We start from the raw sequence: 21,871 nt of genomic DNA, 5'->3' as shown, positions 1-21,871 counted from the left end.
AGAGTAAGACAAGGGAGTTTATGGAAGAATTATAAAATTAAGTGCCTAGACACTGAATTTGGAGTATACAAAACAGCTAAATTTAATATTTTAAACAGAATTATGAGGAGGATATCCAGGCAATAATAATTCAAGCAATATTGTCGATACTTGTGATGGTTAATTTTACATGCCAACTTGACTGGGCTAAGGGATGCCCAGGTAGCTGGCAAAACCTTATTTTTGGGTGTGTCTGTGAGGGTGTCTCTGGAAGAGATTGACATATGAATTGGCCAACTGAGTGAAAATCACCTTCACCAATGCAGCTGGTCATCATCCAGTCCTCTGAGGGCACGAATAGAACAAAATGGTAAAGGAGGGGTGAATTTACTGTCTCCTTGTGAGCTAAAACATCCATCTTCTCCTACCCTCAGACATCTGCACTGCTGGTTCTAAGGCCTTTAGACTCAGACTGAAATATATCATTGGCGTTCCTGGTTCTCCGGCTTGCAGAAGGTACATGCTGGGACTTCATGACCTCCTTAATTCTGTGAGTGAATTCATATAAACTATCCTGTCTGTTTGTCTGTCTATCTATCATCTATCTATCTTTAAGGGAGGAGCGTACATTAATAGAGATTCCTTGTTATGTACAAGATGTTGACTGCATAGACACTGGTATGTCTGTTTTCCTGGGTAGGGATGTAAATATGGCGTCTGTTACAATTCACCAACCTTATATAATAGTACCTACTTTTGCTCCATTTCATGATAATATATCACGATATAAAAATACCTCATTTGTTATTAGGAAGTCCAGGGAAAGGAACTGGAACACGGGGCAGAAGGGGTTCTCCTAATTATTTTTCCAGTTTAAGATGTTTTCAGAGAAAAAACATATTTGAAAATCCAGTGACTAAGATCTACATTTCATACTTTGCAACCTTGATTTATGGTATAAGACATGGGCAAGGGGTACAGTACTGCTTGGGAAAATAAGAATGTTTTGAGTAGGATGCTGGAAGTGGTTAACTGATTTATGGAGTTACGGGGAAGAATGCTACTAGGTCTGACACAGAATAACTGCCATTAGAGAGTTCATATGTCATATTTGGGGAAATTAACAAGGATATGAACAGGAAAAATGATGTACGTATGTCTATATACCATTGCTAAAATAGATCAGAAACAAAATATCTGACACATTTTAACAATATCACAAGTATCAAAACTTGGTAGTTATATTGCCTGTGCTTGGAATATGGAAATAAAATAAAAACAAGTAAATAAAAGCAGTGATATACAGATGAAAAGAACTCCATGTGAGAAGAAATCAGCTTGTGTTGCAAGCAGAGTAGAGAGAAGTTAGCTGCAATTAAAAGGAGAGAGAAAGAAGTGACTGATGACTTTGGAAATGTACATACTCACACATTCTTTAGAATATGCATAGAGACAAAAGCCCCTTTTAATGAGGTTCCATGAAATTCTGCCAAAAAGAAATCATCTTTAGTGGATTATAAATTAGCTTACACTATCAGAAAAATAAGACAGATTGAAGGGTAGGCTTTCTAATTTCAACCTTGCTTCATGTACTAGTCAGGATTCTCTGGATATTAAGGAAAAGAGTCCTACTTAAACCCGTGCAATAAAAGTTGGATTTTATTTTAGGAATACAAAGACTCGAACAGCAGGGACTGAAGAATGGTTAAGTGTCGCAGGAACTAGAAAGCTAGAATACCTGATTCAGTCACTTATCTTTGTGTTTATGTTCCATTCCCTTCTCTTTGCAGATTGACTTTGTTCTGCCCCCAAATAGTGATTTCCTTAACTCCACACCAGTATGAGCTTTCAGTTGGTCTCCATCCAACTAATTAATCCAGTTTCTTATTGATTCAATTTTATAATTTCCAGATATATATCTGATTGGGCTAGTACATCTTTTTTATCTTGTTATTGCTATCGAGAATTTTTTTTTTCATTTTTTAATGGGAGGGGGAGGACAGTGAAGTGATGAGAAATGACAGACACCCTCATCTCCCTTCATAGGCCATCAGCTGATCAGGTTGGCAGGACAGAGATGTCTTTCCCAGGTTACAAAAATGTGAAGGACTCTCCACTAGATCCCATCAGGAATCCAACGCCAGAAAGCTTAGCTGGGGCAAATGTGGGTCAGTTCAGGGTTCAAATCCTGGGTGATGTGGTCAGTCTAGCCATCCCACTTCTTCGTCTAATGCAGTCCATCTCTGTTACTGTGGTCCAGGGGTGTGCTTTAGCCTAAGCCCTGGGTTCTGATATTTTCACAATGGTGTCTTGTCTATGGCTAATTGATTTCTTGGGAGGGGATATGAAGTCAGGTACTACCTTGTTACTACCTTCATGACATCATTGCAGTATTGGTATTGTTATTCATAGGTTGTGGTTTTTATTTTGTGGTACACAGCAAATGAGTAACTATATTCATATCTCTGAGACTAAGATTTTTGGCATGAAATAAATTAGATTCAATTGTAAGATTAATGAGGCTAAGTAAAAACTCTATAATACTGAACTTGAAATAAAATAACCAGTAAGAACTCATGATGTATTTTATCTTTAAAAATATAGATGGAAGGAGAACTGACTCTGGGTGCTGAATACACAATGTGATGTATAGAGGATGTATTACAGAATTGTACACTTGAAACCTGTGTATCTTTACTAACCATTGTCACCCCAATACACTTTAATTAAAAAAAAACACAGATGTTTTTCTAACACTAAAAATGCATAGAAACAATATCAAACAGTAGTAATAAGTCCAACCATTGTCCACTGTGAGGGAAATAACATTGTCTGGAGATCAACTGTGATAAATACTAATAAAAAGAGAGATGTCTTGCATTGACTTTTTAATGAGGATATAACTTGAACTGAGGATTATGATGAACTGAAACCTTTACAGTTGAGGTTCAATGAACAAACAAAATGAAACAAAGAAAGAATAAGAACACGTCGACTGCTTATCCCAAGATTAATGCTACTGACATCACCTCTGTTCACATCTCTTGTTTATGTATTAGATGGTAACCTCTTGAGATCAGCAAATGGGGTCCTAGAGGCCAACATTTATATAGAGGTAGGCAGGTGACTCAATTCTTGAAATAAGTCCTTTGGGAGAGAAGTTTCAGAGAGTTATTCCTATTCACTATAAAGTTACCGTAGTTACAGGAAGTAGCATTTGTTCTGGGTTACATCTTGCTTCATTATCTTGAATGAAATTGTGTGAGGACGTGGTGCCAGGAGTGGCTTCAATCATTCTGAAACATTGAAAAGAAAACTTGGAAAATTGTGGTGAGGTTATTCCTAAATCCTTGACACTGGCTTAACAAATGACTGTAAAAACTATCCTCTCGTGCACTTGTTAAGTAAGACAACCATAATTAACTCTGTAGTTCAGGCTGCTGTTTCTTGGTCATTATCTTAGTTGAAGCGAAAGCCTTTTCTAACGATGAGACATTAGCCACTATAGAAAATCCAAGTGTAGATGGGTACTACACTTATTTGGGGGATCACTTCATAAATTATGTAAATGTATAACCACTTTGCTCAAAATGGGTTAAAGACTTAAGTGTAAGACCTGAAACCATAAAACACCAAGAAGAAAACATAGGCAGTAAACTCTCAGATATTACCCTTAGTAATATTTTTACTGTATACTGGAAACTAATATAAAATAATATTTAATGTTAATTATACTTTTAAAAACTAGTCACAGGGATCTATAGTACAGCATAGGGAATATAGTCAATATATTCTAATAACTATGTACAGTGTCAGGTAATAGACTTATTGGGGTTGTTACTTTGTCAGGTATATAAACGTCTAATCACTATGTTGTTTTGTACACATGAAACTAATAACATTGTGTAAAATTTCAGGTTCACTGCACTATATTGTAGACTTTATAGCCACCCATCTTTCTTCTTTCCATCTTACATACTAGTCATACTGACTATTCAATGATTATAATACATCCTGAACTTTTTTGATGCCCTACTCTTGCCATGATGTTTCAACAATTATTAGTGCCAGGGTTATTATTCTAATGAACAAATATCCTTTGGTAAATACTCTATTGCTTTTGCCATTATTTCAATAAGGTACAATAGACTCCCTGCAATATCAAAGCTATAGTTATGGTTTCAGATTGACAATAAGATTCATAAGGCATAAACAGAAAGGCTTTAATCTAATACAATATCTAATTAGCTTTTTCAGAAGGATAAAAGCAGGAAATACAGCAAGTACAACATCTTCATTTCATTACAAGACCGGATAGGTACCAAAAGACGCAGCTTTTGTCTCCTGATGGATATGGGGTGTGTATGGCTGCCATGGTTGAAGGCCATGGATGGATCACCTTGACCTATCAAAGGCCATAGCTCCTTTACCCAGCAATTTTATATATCATTATATTCTAAGGCTTCCATGCCAATGCTCACCTCTCACAACCCAGTGTAGTGCCACACACAAAGGAGGCATAAACAACAGTCTTCATTTGTCTTAACTATTGCTTCAAAAACACCCCAAAAAACAAAACAAAAAAACAAAAACAAAACCAAAAACACTTTCTGAGTAGAACTTCATCAGCCCAGGCCTAATATTAAAACTAGCATTTCTCATGGAATATATATATATACACACACACACACACACACACAGACACACACACACACACATATACACATATATATACATACATACATATACACATATATATACACACATATATATGCACATGCACACATATACACATTAAGCACTATGTTCAACGATTTACAAATGCTATCTTAATTATCTCTAACTTCATAACATTTCTGTGAGGTTGATATCATTCTATTTAAAATGAAAAGCCTTATGACTCAGGGCCAATAAATAATCTGCTCAAGCACTAACATCTGATAACCATTGGAGCCAGAATGTTAACCAAGGTCTAATTGAATTCAATTAAAAGGATTTTGTTTCTCAATATACTATGGTACTATGAGGCCATATTGTAAGAGGTGCCTATACAAAGTAGGGAGTATTCAAAAAATTTATTAACATAATGTTGGAGATCAGGTATGTATGAAAGAAAATTGAAAGAGCTATGGTTTATTAGGGGGAGAGTTACCAGATATGAATAATACTTCGACTCACTCTAGGTTCTGAGCCAACTGAGATGAAGTACAAGGATTTGGATGAGCCGTGGAACCATGGAATACATCCAATATCAGCTTTATTATCCAAAGCACACAGCATACTGTTAAACTTGAATGTTAAAATATGGCTTGGACCTAATGGGGACGAGAGGCTTTCCATATTCTCCTTTAATAATTGAAATCTCTTGCCCATCCAGTTTCAGGCCAACGGAATGAGTAACAGTTATTTCTTATAGTTAGGGGCATTGGAAGGTCTTTAATGGTGAACTTACTGCATAGACAGAATTGAGGACACTATCTTTTCATCAAAGAATTGAGGCATCCTTTTCATCTGAGAGAGAGCTTACCGAGACACTAAGACACACAAAACACACACTTTGAATATTAACTCTGACTATTAGAAGGGAATGAATATTAGGCCTTGGCCTGTGTTAATTACTCTCTCTGAGTGGAAGGGAGATGAAGGAGTGGGTAGTGTGAATAGAGAGAGGAAAAACCCAACTTGTGTTTCTTATACACCTCTCTCCTGAAAAAAGAAATAACATTATCTGCATATAACCCTATAAGTGAAGGAATGGTTCCTTTTCCCCATCTCTGCAATGCACAGGCATTGGAAAAAAGAAGCAGAAATGGGAGGGTAAAATGAAAACTCTTTTCAATTATTTAAAAGGCCCTAATAGGCAAAAGAAAAGTCCTGTTTAGAAGACAAATGCTAAGTTAAGGCAAGCCAGAGTATTGCTTATTATAAGAAAGACCTTTCCATGAATTAGCTAGCCATTAGTAGAATGAGCTACTTCAGTGTTGCCTGAGCAAAGCCAAAATTGCTCAAGATTTATGTTCCAGTGACTGGCAAACTCAGGAAGATTTCTTCTATTAAAAACCTTGAATCCATACTTGTTTTTAATACTTAAGGGTCTTGACTCTTACCATTTCTTAAATACTTGGATAGCTTTTCATTTTTTTAAAAGTCAGTAGAGGCATTTATCAGAAGCATTTAAGTGGAAGCTGGATGGCCATTTTTTTCTCTCTCAGGCAAAGCACATGGTTTGCAAACATTGCAATAGGGAGACCAAGCTATTTTGTTGAAGTCTGGCTGGAGAAAAGGGCTACAGGTGAGGAAGAGTCATGTCACTCTAGGGATTATATCAAATCTATTGCAATTTATTAGAAAGTGTATTACTTATTAGCATTAGAATTTACTTATTAGTAAAATATCACTTGCAAAATGTCTTATCACTTCTGCTATTAATTGAGAAGATATTAGACATGATGACTTCCATGTCCTTTTCAAATCAAGCTACAATTAGTGGTTTTCCTATTGTGCAGAAAGAGACTATATTAATCGGGAGGCTGTTGGGTTAGAGTAACAGTAAATCCTACTTAAGTCGACTTAAACAATAGAGAATGTATTTTCTCACAGAACAGCAAGTCCAGAGGTAGAATGGTTGCAGGGTTTATGAGTTCAGTGACTCAACAATGTCATCATAGACTCAGGTTCTTTCCTTCTTCTCTGGTTTCTCCATGGTGTGTCCAGCTTTATCTTTGGGTTGATTCCTCCCCTGGCTTCCAGATGACTTATGCATTCATAACATACAAGAGAAGAGACCACTTCTTTGCAGTGGCATCTCCCTCCCCACTACGCTCACACAGATTTCTCTTTGGGCTTTATGAGCCTATAGGAATCCTTCATCAGCCACTTCAGGAAGAAGAGAGTCATAGTGAATAAAGGTCCAGAACTTTTTCTGTTTTGTATATAATTTTATCCAGATTAAGTACCTGCTCTCTATTTTATCTATGCCTTGATAGAAAAAAAACAATTTTCACAGTAAAAATTTATCTATGAAAAGAAAATTTCAAGGGTCGTTTTTTACCCATTACATGTGAGGAAATAACTTGTGGTGTTATTAGTCAATCTGATTGTTATCAAAAGGTGGGTTGCCTTAAAATAAATTTCATCCCATTTCATGCTAAGGTAAATGTCATAGAAGACATATTAGCAATTAGTAATCCCAGAGCAGATAATGTCATTTAAGATTAATAGCTGTTGAGCTTTCTTCTACTCGAAGCCAGAAAGCTAGCTTAACAATTTTAACAATGCCTGGCCTCACCAATGTTCCATAATAATGATTGTCTTAATTTTCGTCACCAGGTGATAAGCAAATTTGTACAATTTTTCATGATAAGCCTTTGATAAGAAATTCAAGTTGTCAAATCAGAACATTTTCTCAGGTAAAAGCGCTGCACTAACTAACCCAGAGTGTTTTGGGAACAGGCAAAGTATAGATGTCCTTCAGCTTTGATAGCTTCATGTTTACACTGGCAAGCACTTGTCACAGGGAAAAATATATATATTGACTCTATATCCTATCATATTTAGTAGTGAATGGAAAAGCAATTGACATAAAAGTCTTATATTTTCCTGCCCATTTTCATCTTATGTTAAATTCAGTGTAAAAATAGAGGATGTATATAAAGTCATGATGGCAGAGTTAAACATATTTTTACTGTTTCACAGGCTTTTTATTTTAATTTAAAAAATGTTTTATGGAGGTACAATTGACATACACATTGCACATTTATAAAGTGTAAAGTTTAATTTGGTTGATATATATATATAGTCTGAAAACATCTCCAAAATCAAAAAATGAGCTTGTTCATCACCCTCAAAAATTTCCTTGTCTAATGGGGAAGGTGTACTGTTTTGTCTGGTTTCTGTCACTTGCGTAATTATTTTAAGATTCATCCTTTTTGCATGTGTATTAATAGTTCATTCCTTTTATTGCTGAGTACTGTTTCATCATATGGGTGTACTATGTATTGTAGTCTCACTTGCAGTTTTCCCCATGAGAAATCTGCTGTCATGTTTGTATCTGTTCCTTTTTTACACAGCATGTCTTTTTTTTTTTTTTTTTTTTAATCACAGGTTTTAAGCAATTTGATTTTGATGTGCCTCGGAGTAGTTCTCTTACCATTTCTTGTCTTGGTACTTGTTGAGTTTCTTGGATCTGTGAGTTTATAGTTTTCATCAAATTGAAAAATTTTGATCATTGTTTCTTCAGATATTTTTCTACTGACCCTCTCTCCTTCTCCTCTTCTTCAGGGACTCCCTTACGTATATATGAGGCAGCTTACCATATTTTGCCATGTATTATGTGCTCCCGTGTACAATATGCACCTATGTTTTCGGTCCAAACTTTCAGGGAAAAAATCTTTTAATTTTTTAATTCAAATTTTTATTTGTTTACATTTAGGTACTTGTTTTTTTGTATTATAAAGGCATTTTAGCATTTATTTTTTTAACATTATGGTACAAGAAATTTCATGTAAGAAATAATTACAAAACACAAGAACAGATACAAGGTACAAGAAATTTTATGTACTGGTAACAAATTTATGATATTTACGCACCATAGAAGGCCAAGAACTCTTCGTCGTTGCAAGTTTGTCGTTGCAACTCTTCATCATTGCAAGTTCAGCAAAACGGTTATCATATTCCAGGGTATTATTTTGCATATCATTATTGATTTCTAGAGTTACACATTTGACTCATAAGCATAAGTAAAATAATTTAAAACATTTATATAGATACAGAATTAGTACTACCCATGTTAATGTGCATCCTTATTTTTCCTTCACAAATTTGGGCAAAATGTGTGCATTATACATGGCAAAATGTGGTAAATTTTAATATTTTTTAATGCATACCTTTCTATAGTGAATTATTATGTATGAATTCATATGAATACTACCTATCTTTTCAATCAGTCTTATACCATCCTATGCCCATTCAAAGTAAATGTTGATTTAATATGTTTGCAAAATCAGTTTTCAAAAGTACAGGCTTAAAACAAATTTATTTGATTTTTCATTAAATGCAATGCATTGATCTTATAAAATTTTTTTTTAGCACATGATTGATAATACATTGATTTAGTACATCAGAATTTTACATCCCAAATGTAAACTCTGGATTGATAGGCCTTTTTTTGTGCCTTTTCATAATGTTCAAAAATATTAAAATGGCAATGCAGTATTTTTGCATTAAAAATACTCTTTTTAGAATGGTGCTTTTATATTTGAAAATGTTGCCAACTAAGATAGAAGTGGCCAACATTGGATGATATATAAAATGTGCATTATTTTAACCTTTTAATTTTTGAAATGGAAGAAAGTATGTGGCTGTTGTGAAAAGGTTTTATTGAAATCTTTGATAAAATAGAAAAGCAACAGCACCAAATATTTTAGATATATAGATCATATGATACATTTAGATATACTATATTAGCTTCTAAATACAGTTTTCTTCCATTGTTCCTCTCCAAGCTGAATATTTTGGGCTTTATATAAAAACCACTAGTAGACCTAGTAAATTGGATGATCTAAATTCCATTTCTGAACCCCTTCTAATTATCTTAGCTATTCTAAAGCTGAAGTACCAATTGTCCATCATTCCTGGAAACTAGGAGATCCATGAGAAACAATGAAATTTAAAGGCTGGTCTGCCAGCGCTACCTCTTCTCCTTACTCCTTTCTGTCTCAGGGGCTCCCCAAAAGTAAAATTGAAGCAGCCATTACCAAACATGGTGAAAAAGAAAGACAGAAAGAGCTTCTTTCTGAAGACATTGTTAAGCTTCAGTAGCACCATTTCTGGAACTTCTTGGTACATAAGTTAGACTCTTTTTGAAACCTAGTATAGTTTTTCTTTCACCTGAGGCCAATTGCATTCCTAGCTGATACAGCAGTTTTGGTAATACCCGCTTTTTTTATGAACTCTTAGTATGGACTGAATTTCATGAAAGCCTCTACCTCTGCTTGATAATAACATGTTTGGTGAATTTGACGTGATTTGGCCTACTGTTTGGGCATATAAATGCACATTTTATTTTGTCTTGCTTCAGTGGCTAGAGGAACCTGTGTGCTAGTCTATACTATATGTTGTCTTATAATGAAGCAGACGAATGCCACACAAAAGTCACTTGTGTTTTCTCTATATACTAAAAAGTCTTCACCATATACTAAGAAGCATTAGTATTTGTTGAGATGCGCTCCAGTTTTTCATATGTGTTATGTGTACTGTTCATGTAATGATTCATAGATGTGTGACTATTCAGTGATGAAAAAATATATCATATATTTATATATATATATCTCATATATTTATATATATATTTATGTATATATTTGCTTTCTTCCCACATATTTTTCATGCTATCCCCCGCCCCCCACAAAACTTAAGAATTCATTATTCACTTAGTCTGCAAACTTTTGCTGAGCCTAAATTATGCTAGGTACCGGGGATACAAGTGGATGTCTTTAATGAGTGCACCATCCAATGAGAAAAAACAAGATAGAAAGATGTATTAAATCAGAAATTTTAAGTGGTGAGGTCCAGCAATTTATACATATATTTTAAAAGCTTCCCAAGTGATGCCAATATGCACAAGGTTTGAAAATCATAGGTAGACTACACATATAGTCAATCAAAATCCCCAAGTAATTGATGGAGTGCTCCGTGTAGACATGTAGAATTCCTGCCATATTTTACTGCTGTGTTCCTCACCCCATTGCTTCCACCATCCTTTAGAATCTGTAAGAGCCTTACACAGCCCTTATACTGAAAATCTACATTTTTCAGATGAGGAAGTTGATGAACAGAGAGGTATAGTGGTGTGGCCAACACAGTTGCTTCAGGACTCTTACGTGGTTCTTCTAACTCTTAGTTTAATTGTCTTTTGTCTCCATGATGGGCAAACTCAATGCTATTATTACTACATTTTATGAAAGAAAAAGAATCTTGACTTATAATGTATTTCTATTACACATATATACCCCAATGAGAGCCATAAATGTCTTCAATTCTACTAATTCTCTTCTACACTTAGCCTCTTATTTTTCATTTACTTTCATAGGCAATGTCTAAAGATGCAGTTGTCACACTCACATTGTATTTTATTTTCAAAACCACATTCTGGAATCATTAATTTTCCCGACCATGCCAGCTACTCAAAGATTTATTTCAAAATATGATTGTCATATGGGATTGTCTTCTGGGACAGCTGTCAGAATCCTTTTCTGAGTTAGGGTCAAGAACAAACCATAAGGTACCATTAAGAATATTATGGTGATGGATATGTTTATGGCATTGACTGTGGTGATGGTTTTCTGGGTGTATAATTATATCCAAACTCATAAAGTTGTATGTAGTAAATGTGCACAGCTCCTTTTAGAGGAGAGCACATATGTTCAGAGGAAAAAGTGACTTTTGTGAAAGCACACTACACTGCCAGCAAGTTCTGGAACAGGGGTTAGATCTCAGATTTACAGTTGGGAAATTTAAGGGTCTCATGTACATTATAGAACTTCTGAGGCAATCAGAGTGAATGTAACAGATAGTGATTGGTCTTCTTTAGAGAGATCTGCTGCTTTTTTCTCATGGCAATGCAAGTGGGTAATAAAACTTTGTTTCATAAAAGATGCAATTCATATTAAATGACTGAAGTGATAGAAAACTACTCAGTGACCTGGCAAACTAATCATTGTGTGTTGATGGATTTGTTATTATTACCACAGGAGTAGTGTTGGCATCATATTTGTAATAATTTCAAATACATTAATTTTGGGTTATATTAAATTATTACTAAAGATATATGGATATTGAATCATATTTCATTGATTTTTAACATTTCATTACAGATAAGGGTATAATTTCATTAATTCTTCATGGTTTTCTTTTGCAAATGATATACCCAATTTACTTAGGAACATCCATTTATTTCTAATATCTAGCCCTTCTATAAAAAATACCCTATTTTATTGAAGCTACAGCTCCATTTGAATTCAAGATAGCATTCTCAATTCAAAATAACACCAAAAAGATAAAAAAGAGATGAAACTGGTTTGGAGAAAATATTATCTATACTTCATTGTCATGTGTGTTTTATATATATATATATATATATATATATATATATATATATATATATATATATATATATATATATATATATATAATGCATATTATAATTGTAGTGATATGTAAAACTATTCTATGTAATATATAATTATATGTATTACATGTCAGGTATTTTTGCATAAAGAGGACTGGCACATAGATGTTGTCGTGTAATAAGTCACATGTGATTGTTCACATTGATTCTAAAGAAAATGGAAAGGAACCTGATGGTGACTCAAGGCAAACCATAGCCTCTGATCATTCAGTGTCACATAACAGAAAATGTCCATCCTTTAAGTTATATGTTCATATTCTGATGCTGCTGTTTTCTAGCTGGGTATTATTAGAAACCATTTTAAGCCTTTGGGTCTGAATTTCTGCAACTAGAAAATCAGAAATATAAGATCAGAAATGTCCAGCCTATCTATCTATCTATCTATCTATCTATCTATCTATCTATCTATCTATCATCTACCTATCTAGCTGCCTATCTGCTGATATGGAACCTTTCAAAATGAAATCTTACATGGAACCCCACATGGTAAAACAGATGAAAACCGAGTTATTCTTACTGAAACTGTTAAAGGGGTCTGCCTCGCTGGCTGTTTCCCTTTCTCCTTTCAAAGATCCATCGGTATCCCTCATTCTCTTCTAGCTTCTCCTTTCTTCCCCCAGTCACCTCTTCAGGATAATATTATTCTTCGAAACATAATTTGAAAAAAAGAAAAAAAACTGGTCTAGATGATCTCTCAGTTTTCCTTATATTTGAACACTCAATGATCTAATAAAAGGAGGGGACCCTTAAAATGATTATGAATTTAAGATTTATATCTCATTCCTATGCTCACTCCCTTGAAATCACCCTAGAATTTATCATAGTGGATGGTAAATTTGAACTTGATTTTTTTATAAATGGGTAACCACTACAATATTTAAAATAAATGTATTACTCTTATAAATGTGTGTGTTCTTGGACCAGTGTTATCCTGTTAAATATCCTCATTCAAATATCCTTAAATTCTTAAGTAAATTATACGTTGATTTGTACTTTTCTTTCTAAAATATCTTAAGTATTCTTTCATATATATATGCAACCACATAAAACTCAGATCAATTTATAATCTTCCATATAAATTTTAATATGAGTTTGTAATCTTCTAGTATGTATCTATTGCACTTCTGATTGCAGTTTCATTACACTTAGAAATTTAGTTGAGGAGAACTGATATTTTCACTAACTAGGATTATAGCACATTTTACAATTAATTATATCTTCTTTTATGTTCTTCACTAAATTTTCATGATTTCATTTATATGGGACTTATTTTTTTTTGTTAAGTGTCTTACTAATTATATTTTAATATGTAAGTTTTTTTGGTTGTTATTTTTGTAATAGTATGCTTTCTTTCATTATTTTTTCATAACTGATAAATGCTGGTATGTACAAAATATGCTTTTTAAGATATTAAAATTAAAACTATAAAATTTTACTATATTAAAATTTTATAAATATAAATAAATATATAAATATGAAAAATATAAAATTTTATATTAACTATAAAATTTTACTGGTTTAAAATGAAATTTTGATTATTTTCTTTTATCCAGTCGTATCTATCACCAAAAGTGATAGGTTTATCTTTCCTTTCAGATACTCATAACTGCTGGGAATATTAAATGGTACTGTTGGTAAAAGAGTTGATAGTTTCTTATAAAATTAAAACAATACCTACCACTTGGGCCAGTAATGTAATTCTAAGTATTAATATAAGAAAAATAAAAACATATGTCCACAAAAAGCATTGTACCTGAAATTTTTATAAAAAATTTTATTAAAATATAGCTACCATGCAATATTATGTTAGTTTCAGGTGTACACCATCATTAGTCAACATTTATATACCTAAAGAAGTGATCACCATCTGACACTGTACCATGTTATCATAATATTATTGACTATATTTCCTATGCTGTACATTACATCCCCATGACTTATTTGTTTTATACCTGGAAATTTGAACATCTTACCCTTCACCTTTCACCCTGACTTTTAAAATTTTCAGTTACAGTTGACATTCAATATTGTTTTATATTAATTTCAGGTGTATAGCATAGTGGTTAGACATTTATGTAATTTAAGAAGTGGTCCCCCTGACTGGTCTAGTACCCACCAGGCACTATACATAGTTACTACCATATTATTGACTATATTCTCTGCGCTTTATTTCACATCCCCATGACTATTTTGTTACTACCAGTTTGTACTTCTTAATGCCTTCACCTTTTACACCCTGCCCCCAACCCCCTCCCATCTATCACCCCAATAAGTCTAGTACCCACCTGGCACCGTATATAGTTATTACAATATTATTGACTATATTCCTTGAACTATACTCTACATCTCCATGACTACTTTGTATCAACAATATGTACTTCTTAATCCCTTTTTCACTCATCCCCACCCCCCTCACCAATCTGAAAAGCATCAAAAGTTTCTCCGTATCTATGAGTTTGTTTCTGTTTTGTTTGTTTCTTTATTTGGTTTTTAGATTCCACATATAAGCAAAATCACATTGCATCTGTCTTTCTCTGTCTGACATACTCCACTCAGCATTATACCCTCCAGGTCCATCCATGCTGCCACAGATGGCAGGAACCCATTCCATTCCCTGGCTGAGCAATATTTCATTGTATATATGTACTTCTTACTCTTTATTCATTCATCCATCAACTCACACCCATGCTGCCTCCACATCTTGGCTATTGTAAACAATGCTGCAGTGAACATATGGATGCACACATCCCCTCAAAGTAGCGTTTTGGGTTTCTTTGGATAAGTATCGAGACTTGGGGTTACTGGGTCCTTCTTTGTCACTTGTTATAGCCTTTGTGTTAAAGTATATTTTGTCTGGTGTAAGTATTACTACCCCAGTTTTTGTTTGTTTTCATTTTCATGAAATATATTTTTTCCATCCCTTTACTTTCAGTCTGTGTGTGCCTTTTGATCTAAAGTGCATCTCTTGTAAGCAGCATATGTAAGGGTCTTGTTTTCTTATCCATTCAGTGACTTTGTGTTTTGATTGGAGCATTTAATCCATTTACATTTAAAGTAATTGATAGATATGTAGTTATTGCCAATTATTATTATTATTATTATTATTATTATTGTTATTATTATGTCGTAAAGAAATCCCTCTAAGATTCCTTGTAATTCTGGTTTGGTGGAGATGAACTCCTTTAACTTTTTCTTGTCTGGGAAGCTCTTTATTCGTCCTTTGATTCTAAATGATAGCTTTGCTGTGTAATCTTGGTTGTAGGGCTTTGCTTTTCATCATGTTGACTATTTTATGCCAATCCCTTCTGGCCTGCAGAGTTTCTGTTGAGAAATCAACTGATGGTCTTATGGAATTCCCTTTATAGGTAACTAACTGCTTTTCACTTGCTGCTTTTAAGATTATTTTGAAAAATTTTTTTGTCTTTGGCATTTTAATTATAATGTGTTTTGGTGTGGGCCTCTTTGGGTTCATCTTGTTTGGGACTCACTGAGCTGCCTGGGCTTGTATATCTATTTCCTTTACCAGGTTAGGGAAATTTTCCATCATTATTTCTTCAAATAGGATTTCAGTTCCTTGCTCTCTCTCTTTTCCTTCTGGTACCCCTATGATGCAATTGTTGGTATGCTTGTTATTGTCCCAGAGGCCCCTTAAACTATCCTCATATTTTTGTATCCTCTTTTCTTTTTGCTTTTATGATTGGGTGTTTTCTGCTACTTTATCGTCTAAATCGCTGATTCAGTCTTCTGCTTAATCTAATTTACTGTTGATACCCTCTAATGAATTATTCATTTCTATTATTGTTTATTTCTGTTTAGTCCTTTTTACTGTTTTCTACCATATTTTTGATGTTTTCTATTCTTTGTTTAAGTTCTCCCTGAGATCACTGAGCATCTTTATAACCAGTGTTTTGAACTCTGCATCTTGCAGATTGCTGGTCTCCATGTTCTTTAGTTCTTTTTCTAGAGCTTTATTCTGTTCTTTTATTTGGGGTATGTTTCTTTGTCTCCCTGTTTTGGCTGCCTCCATGTGTTTGAGTCTATGTGTTATGTAAGGCTGCTATGTCTCCCACTCTTAGTAGAGTGGTCTTACGTAATAGGTGTGCTGTGGGATTCAGTAGCAGTCTTTCTGGCCACCGGAGCTGGGCATGCCAGGTGTGTGTACCTTGTGTGGGTTGTGTGTGCCCTCCTGTTGTGGTTGAGCCTTGGTTGTTGTTTGCATTCAGTGGGAGGGATTGATCCTTGGGCCCTTTGACTGTGAGGACTGGCTGTGACTACAGTGGAGGAGCTGTTGTGCAGGGGTTTGAGCAGGATTCACTTTAGCAGGGCTCTGGTGCCTGTCCAGTGTGCCCTTTGGCTGTATTGTCCCCAGAGGTGGCAAGGTGATACTCTGGCTGAGTTCAAAGCTGGCCACCATGAGTGCCAGTCCTTGCCAGGCCTTTTGGGAGGAGCCCCACTGCAGGTCATGTTCAGCTATAGCTTGTGTCTTGCTCTGTCCTACTTGGCATGAACCACAGTGCAATCTGCAGATGGCTGCCACCCATGCTCAGCTTGGAGGTACCTCAATAGGTAAAGCCACAAACCAAGGCCGGCTGTCACTAGTGCCAGGCTTAGGGCTACTCAGCCAGAGGTATGGACGTGCGAAGTTAGGCACTGCTAGTTGGGGTTTTGTGAACCTTTGAGAGATTTTAGGAAGTCCACAGCATGAGCCAAAACAAGCTATTTATATGGAAAAGCCACTGGAAGCTACTTGATTGGGCCTGGAAGCTGGGTGGATAGGAGAGTCTCAAGGAATGAGGGTGAATGAATAGTGTTAGCCAGGTTGATGGAGACTCAGATATGGCCTCCACCTGGGTGTGCACTGGGAGGGGGGAGGGCTCAACAAAGAAACAATGGCTTCTGTCAGCTGCTTCATCCGTTATAAAGCTATCCTTCCAGACCTTGCCTTGGAGCCAGACAACTCAGTTCTTCCCCATATGTTCCTGGTTCCTTTTGTGCTGCTGCCCCAGCTTTGGAGTTCTGAACAAGTGAGTCTGTCATTGAGTAAGCCCGTGCATGGGCCATTTAAGAAGAATGCCTGGGAATGAAGTCACCCTCATCTCACTCAGCCACAGTCTCTACTGGTTTTCACAGCCAGAAATGGAGACTTCTCTCCCTGGCAGTGAAACCCTAGGCTGGGGAGCCTGGTGTTTGGTTGGGACTCCTCACTACTATGGGGGGACTTCCACAGCTGAAATATCCCTCCTGATTTTTAATGGTCATGCACAGGTGTGGGACCAGCCGTTTCCTGTCTCCACCCTTCCTACCAGTCTCTAGGTGGCTTCTTCTGTATGTCCTTGTAGCTGTAGGGTTGGATTCAGCTAGACTTAGAGAGAGTCTCAATGACGGTTATTTTGTAGTTTAGCTGTGATTTTAGTATGGTTGTGAGAGGAGGTAAGCACAGAGTTTACCTACTCTGCCATCTTTGTACCTCAGTTTTTATAGCAGCTTTATTCATAATAACTAAAAATTAAAAGTAACCCCAGCGTCCATGAACAGGAAAACTGATAAACAGATTGTGGTTAATTCTGCAATGGAATTCAACACAGAAATCTAAAGCAAGGAACTAAACATGGATTGATTTCACAGATCAGCCCAGTAAAATAATCCTTTTGTTCTAAGGACAACTTTGTAGGTTGAATATTTAGATGATTTATTTTCAACCTTACTTATTTTTGTTAAGTATATTTAGGGATGTAATTTCACCACTAACTTCTGTAGCTGCACTTGCATCCCAGAGATTTAGACATGTACTTTTGTTTATATTGAAATCTACATATTTTATTAAATCCAGTTATTCCCTCCTTAACCCTTGAATTTAAAAAGATGAAAAATACAAGGCAGGTAGCAGTCAGAAGACCATATGAGTTCCGAAATCCTATAGGGCAGATGTTGCCACATCTTCCTACTCGAGTATAGGTCTTGATCAGCCCCAGCTTTGCTCCCTGAGAATAGTATCCAAGTTCACTGCTCATGCCAGCCCTTGACTCCATCTTTGGGATGTACTTCCTGTTCCATTTTATCTTCCTTGGACATATTTGCAGAGTTAGAATTGGTAAGTGTGCCGTTCTTGGTAGCCAAGGATATTTTTTAATGTGTTCCTTTCCTTAATAAAGTTGAGGACCAGATGTATTTTTACATGTTAAATATTTCAGTCATTTAGTCCTGGTTGACATTGCTTTTGCTAGTCCATTTCTTTATCAAAGACTGATTCCTTTGGCAAAAGCCACGCTCACAATTCTTTTTGAGATACTACTCTCTATATTTTTAATTTCAGGTAATTTGGGTGCATCAAGTGTCTATGTATATTTACTCTTTCTCGAGCCATGCAGGTCTGGGAGAAAGGTCTACTAGACACCATTTAAATATTTTCAGCAGTGTTAACAAATGGGATTGAAGCCATAGCTGATTTTGTCTTTATCTTGAGCCCATTTCTTAATGGTTGCATGCTGTGTTGTTTGGTCTTTTCCACATGATTGCATTTACAGGGATCACTTTTCATTTGGTGAGCTCTGAATCTGTCTCTGAAATGGATCTTTGTCCTTCTAAATTATCTTCAAAACCAGCCAGTTTTATTCCAAGCTCATGACTTTCTTGTATCATTGCAGCAAATGCAAATAGCAGGAGCCAGCTCATACTTCACACTTTCAACATTCTTTTCAAAATCTTACCATCCGATTTCACCAGTTTACTGGATGAATTTCCTATTTTCAGATTATTTTAGGCAGCACTTTTACCAAGTATTTCACTACTATATGAGTCACTATTTACCAGCCTTCTGTTTTTCCTGATATGTGGCCCAACTGTACAAGCATATTTCAAACCTCTTCTCATGTCATGTGTACTATCACCCTGCTGCCAAAGCAAGTCACATGGCCAAGCCCTAAGTCAACACGATGGGAAGTATAATTTTCCCAGGTAGATGGTGGTTATGAGGAGTGAAGGGTTCCTGAACCCTAATCTTTATCTACCCTACTACTCAACTAGTATTATGGTGCATTTTAAAAATTGCCTGTCTAGATAAAAAGGTGATTAAAGAGAATATTTGAAAATCATTCTTTGAACAGGCATATATATATATATATATATATATATATATATATATATATATATATATATATACATATATATGTATATATATATATATACATATATATGTATATATATGTATGTGTGTATATATATATATATATATATATATATATATATATATATATGACATGCACTCTTCTTTGAAAGGGTATTCACATACATTGGGAGTGATTGAAGTCTCTTATTAATTCTTTCATCTGATCACAGAAAATTTATAACCACTTCTACACACAGGGGACTTAGACTGTAAAGAAAAAAATTCTATCTGTAAAAGTTTATTACCTCTCAATCTTGAATTTTTTACGTCATCTTGCACAGAAGAAGAGGGAGTAAGTTCTGTTAACAGAGAGAGAATCACACAGTTGAACATAATCCTTATGGTTTAACTGTTTTATAGCAAAATAATTTCTGAGAAACACACTTTACAGAAATAATTCTTCTTAGTAAAAAGAATTATTTTAGAAATAAAGAAAAACTAATGATGATTTAAATAGTTTCATTCTGTTTTGCTTGCTTTTTATGAATCGTGACTGTAGGAGCTTGAGGGATTTGTGATTAATCAAAGGAAAGGATTTGACCATGACAGGCAGTAGCACACCAAGCTTTATCTGGAAATGCCTTGACAGGTTTGTCGCAACACGAGTCTCTCCAAAGGCAATGGGTCAGGGGCCTGCTACTCAGAAGGAGAGGTAAGCAAGGGGACTTTCAGGGAAGAGGGGAAGCAGAGAAGTGCTGAGCCATGTGGGTAAGGTTACTTAGGCTCCTGGCAGGAGTCTTTGGGTCAGAGAACTCTGAAAGGCAGCAGCAGTTTGGGACATTATAACTATAAGGCCCTATTTTATCAATATATAACAGCTGTTAAGTGAATTTTCATGAGGTATTCAAAACAGACAGGCTCTAAATGGCCAAATATCTGCTTGCTTTTCACTATGTTTAAAATATTATAAGTAGATGTGCAAAAATTTGAATCTGGGAATGGCAGGTTCTCAGTCTGCAGTGAAGAAACAACCTAGAGGCCAATACACAGAGGCCATTTTTTTGCTCATTTACATAATGATGATGCAATAGAAAGAGCAGCAGCTTCATTAGGATACATGCAACCTTGGCTGCAACTTGAGTCCTGATAGAGTTTTTAGGGACTTTGGTTAAGTATGCCACTAAGTATATCTGACCCTGATTTTTCCTCTTCTCTAAAATGAAGAGATTAGATGAGGGATCTACAAGTGAATGGCTTGCAAACCAAATCTGGCCCACTACCTGGTTTTGCCAATATTTTGATGGGCTACAGCTACATTCATTCATTTATGTATTTCCTATGGCTGTTTTCCTTCTGCAAAGGCAGAGTTAAGTAGATGTGAAAGAGACCATATGGTCCAGAAGCCTAAAATACTTATTATTTGATCTTTTACAGAAATGTTTACTGACCGCTGGACTAGACTGTACTATAGGCTTCCTTTAGCTTAAACCTTTTGCTACTAGTTCAAGGCCTGTGTACCCAACACTTTGAAAGGCCAAAACTCAAAACATCAGGGTTTGGAATAAGGAAAGTTTTGTTGGTCAAGAAGGCACCACCCAAGAAGATTGGACACCTAATGGTGCCTCAAATCTATCTTTAGAGAATCCCGAATTCAGTCTTCTTTTATGTCAAGGGAAGGGAGAATGGGTGGGGCAAGAGGTGGTCTCCAAGGAACAGATTTGATTCCAGTCAGCTCTTGACTTTCTTGACCTCCACTGATCTGAGTCAGGTCTGAGATTCCTATAAATCTTTGATAAATTGTCGTGGCTTTGCATATCTTTTCCCACCTATTCCGGACGCTGTTTTTGCAAAATTCCTCTACTTAATTAGCCTTATTTGCCTGAATGCCCAGGGAGAAATGCAGGCTAGAATTTATGGTAACAGTCAGATGGGAGAGAAACAAAAGCATTCCCCTTGGTTAACACTTTTTTGATTACAAAAGAAGAAATTAGAAGTCCAGTTTTTAGCCTCTTGCTTAGAGTTCCCACGTCTTATTTTTACTTACCTTTTGAGCCATCAGTCAATATTTAAGCTGTAGAGCCTATTTGTTTCATACCAAATGTCACAAACATCATTTCTTCTACACCTAAAATAATGTTGCTAGTTACCCTGAATAAATCAGTAGCTATTTCATTTTTATGTCTAACATGGAATGAAAATAGAAAGAGAAGATAAAGTGCAGGAAAATGAAAAATATAATATTTACTTGAAATAACATGAGTATTTTATGTTGAAAAAAATGTGATTACCTAACTGGATATCAGCTAGTGGCATGCATCCCCTTTCTTAGTGTTGGTGACCCTGGTCATTTCATCTCCTTGGGACTTCGGGTCTACATTTTTACATCTCATATGGCCAAGTACAAAAGTTGCTCAGAAGCTACTCGTTCATTTTAGCCACTTAGATTTTTATTTGTCAAACATTGTCCTTAATTTATAATTCAATATTTCAACCAGCAATCACTAGTTATTACAAGAAACTTCAAATTGTCAGAGGTCAAACTCTTTGTCAGATTTTGTCAGAGGTCCAAAATCATTGTCTTCCTTTCCCAATAAACGTCA

General features: G+C 35.4%; 1 long non-coding RNA gene across 1 annotated transcript in view; it reads left to right on the top strand.

The window, feature by feature from the left end:
- Positions 1-445: 445 nt before the first annotated feature.
- LOC141571820 (uncharacterized) overlaps positions 446-21,871 on the top strand; it is a 155,076-nt gene continuing 133,650 nt past the window's right edge. The window contains exon 1 of the long non-coding RNA XR_012496877.1: positions 446-529. This is a non-coding gene — a long non-coding RNA (uncharacterized LOC141571820). The remainder of the gene's footprint in view (positions 530-21,871) is intronic.

The sequence above is a fragment of the Rhinolophus sinicus genome, linkage group LG05 (genome assembly GCF_036562045.2).
Source record: "Rhinolophus sinicus isolate RSC01 linkage group LG05, ASM3656204v1, whole genome shotgun sequence".
In the NCBI taxonomy this organism is placed as follows: domain Eukaryota; kingdom Metazoa; phylum Chordata; class Mammalia; order Chiroptera; family Rhinolophidae; genus Rhinolophus; species Rhinolophus sinicus.
Note: the sequence above shows the minus strand (reverse complement) of the source record. Positions and strands in the feature narration are given on the sequence as shown.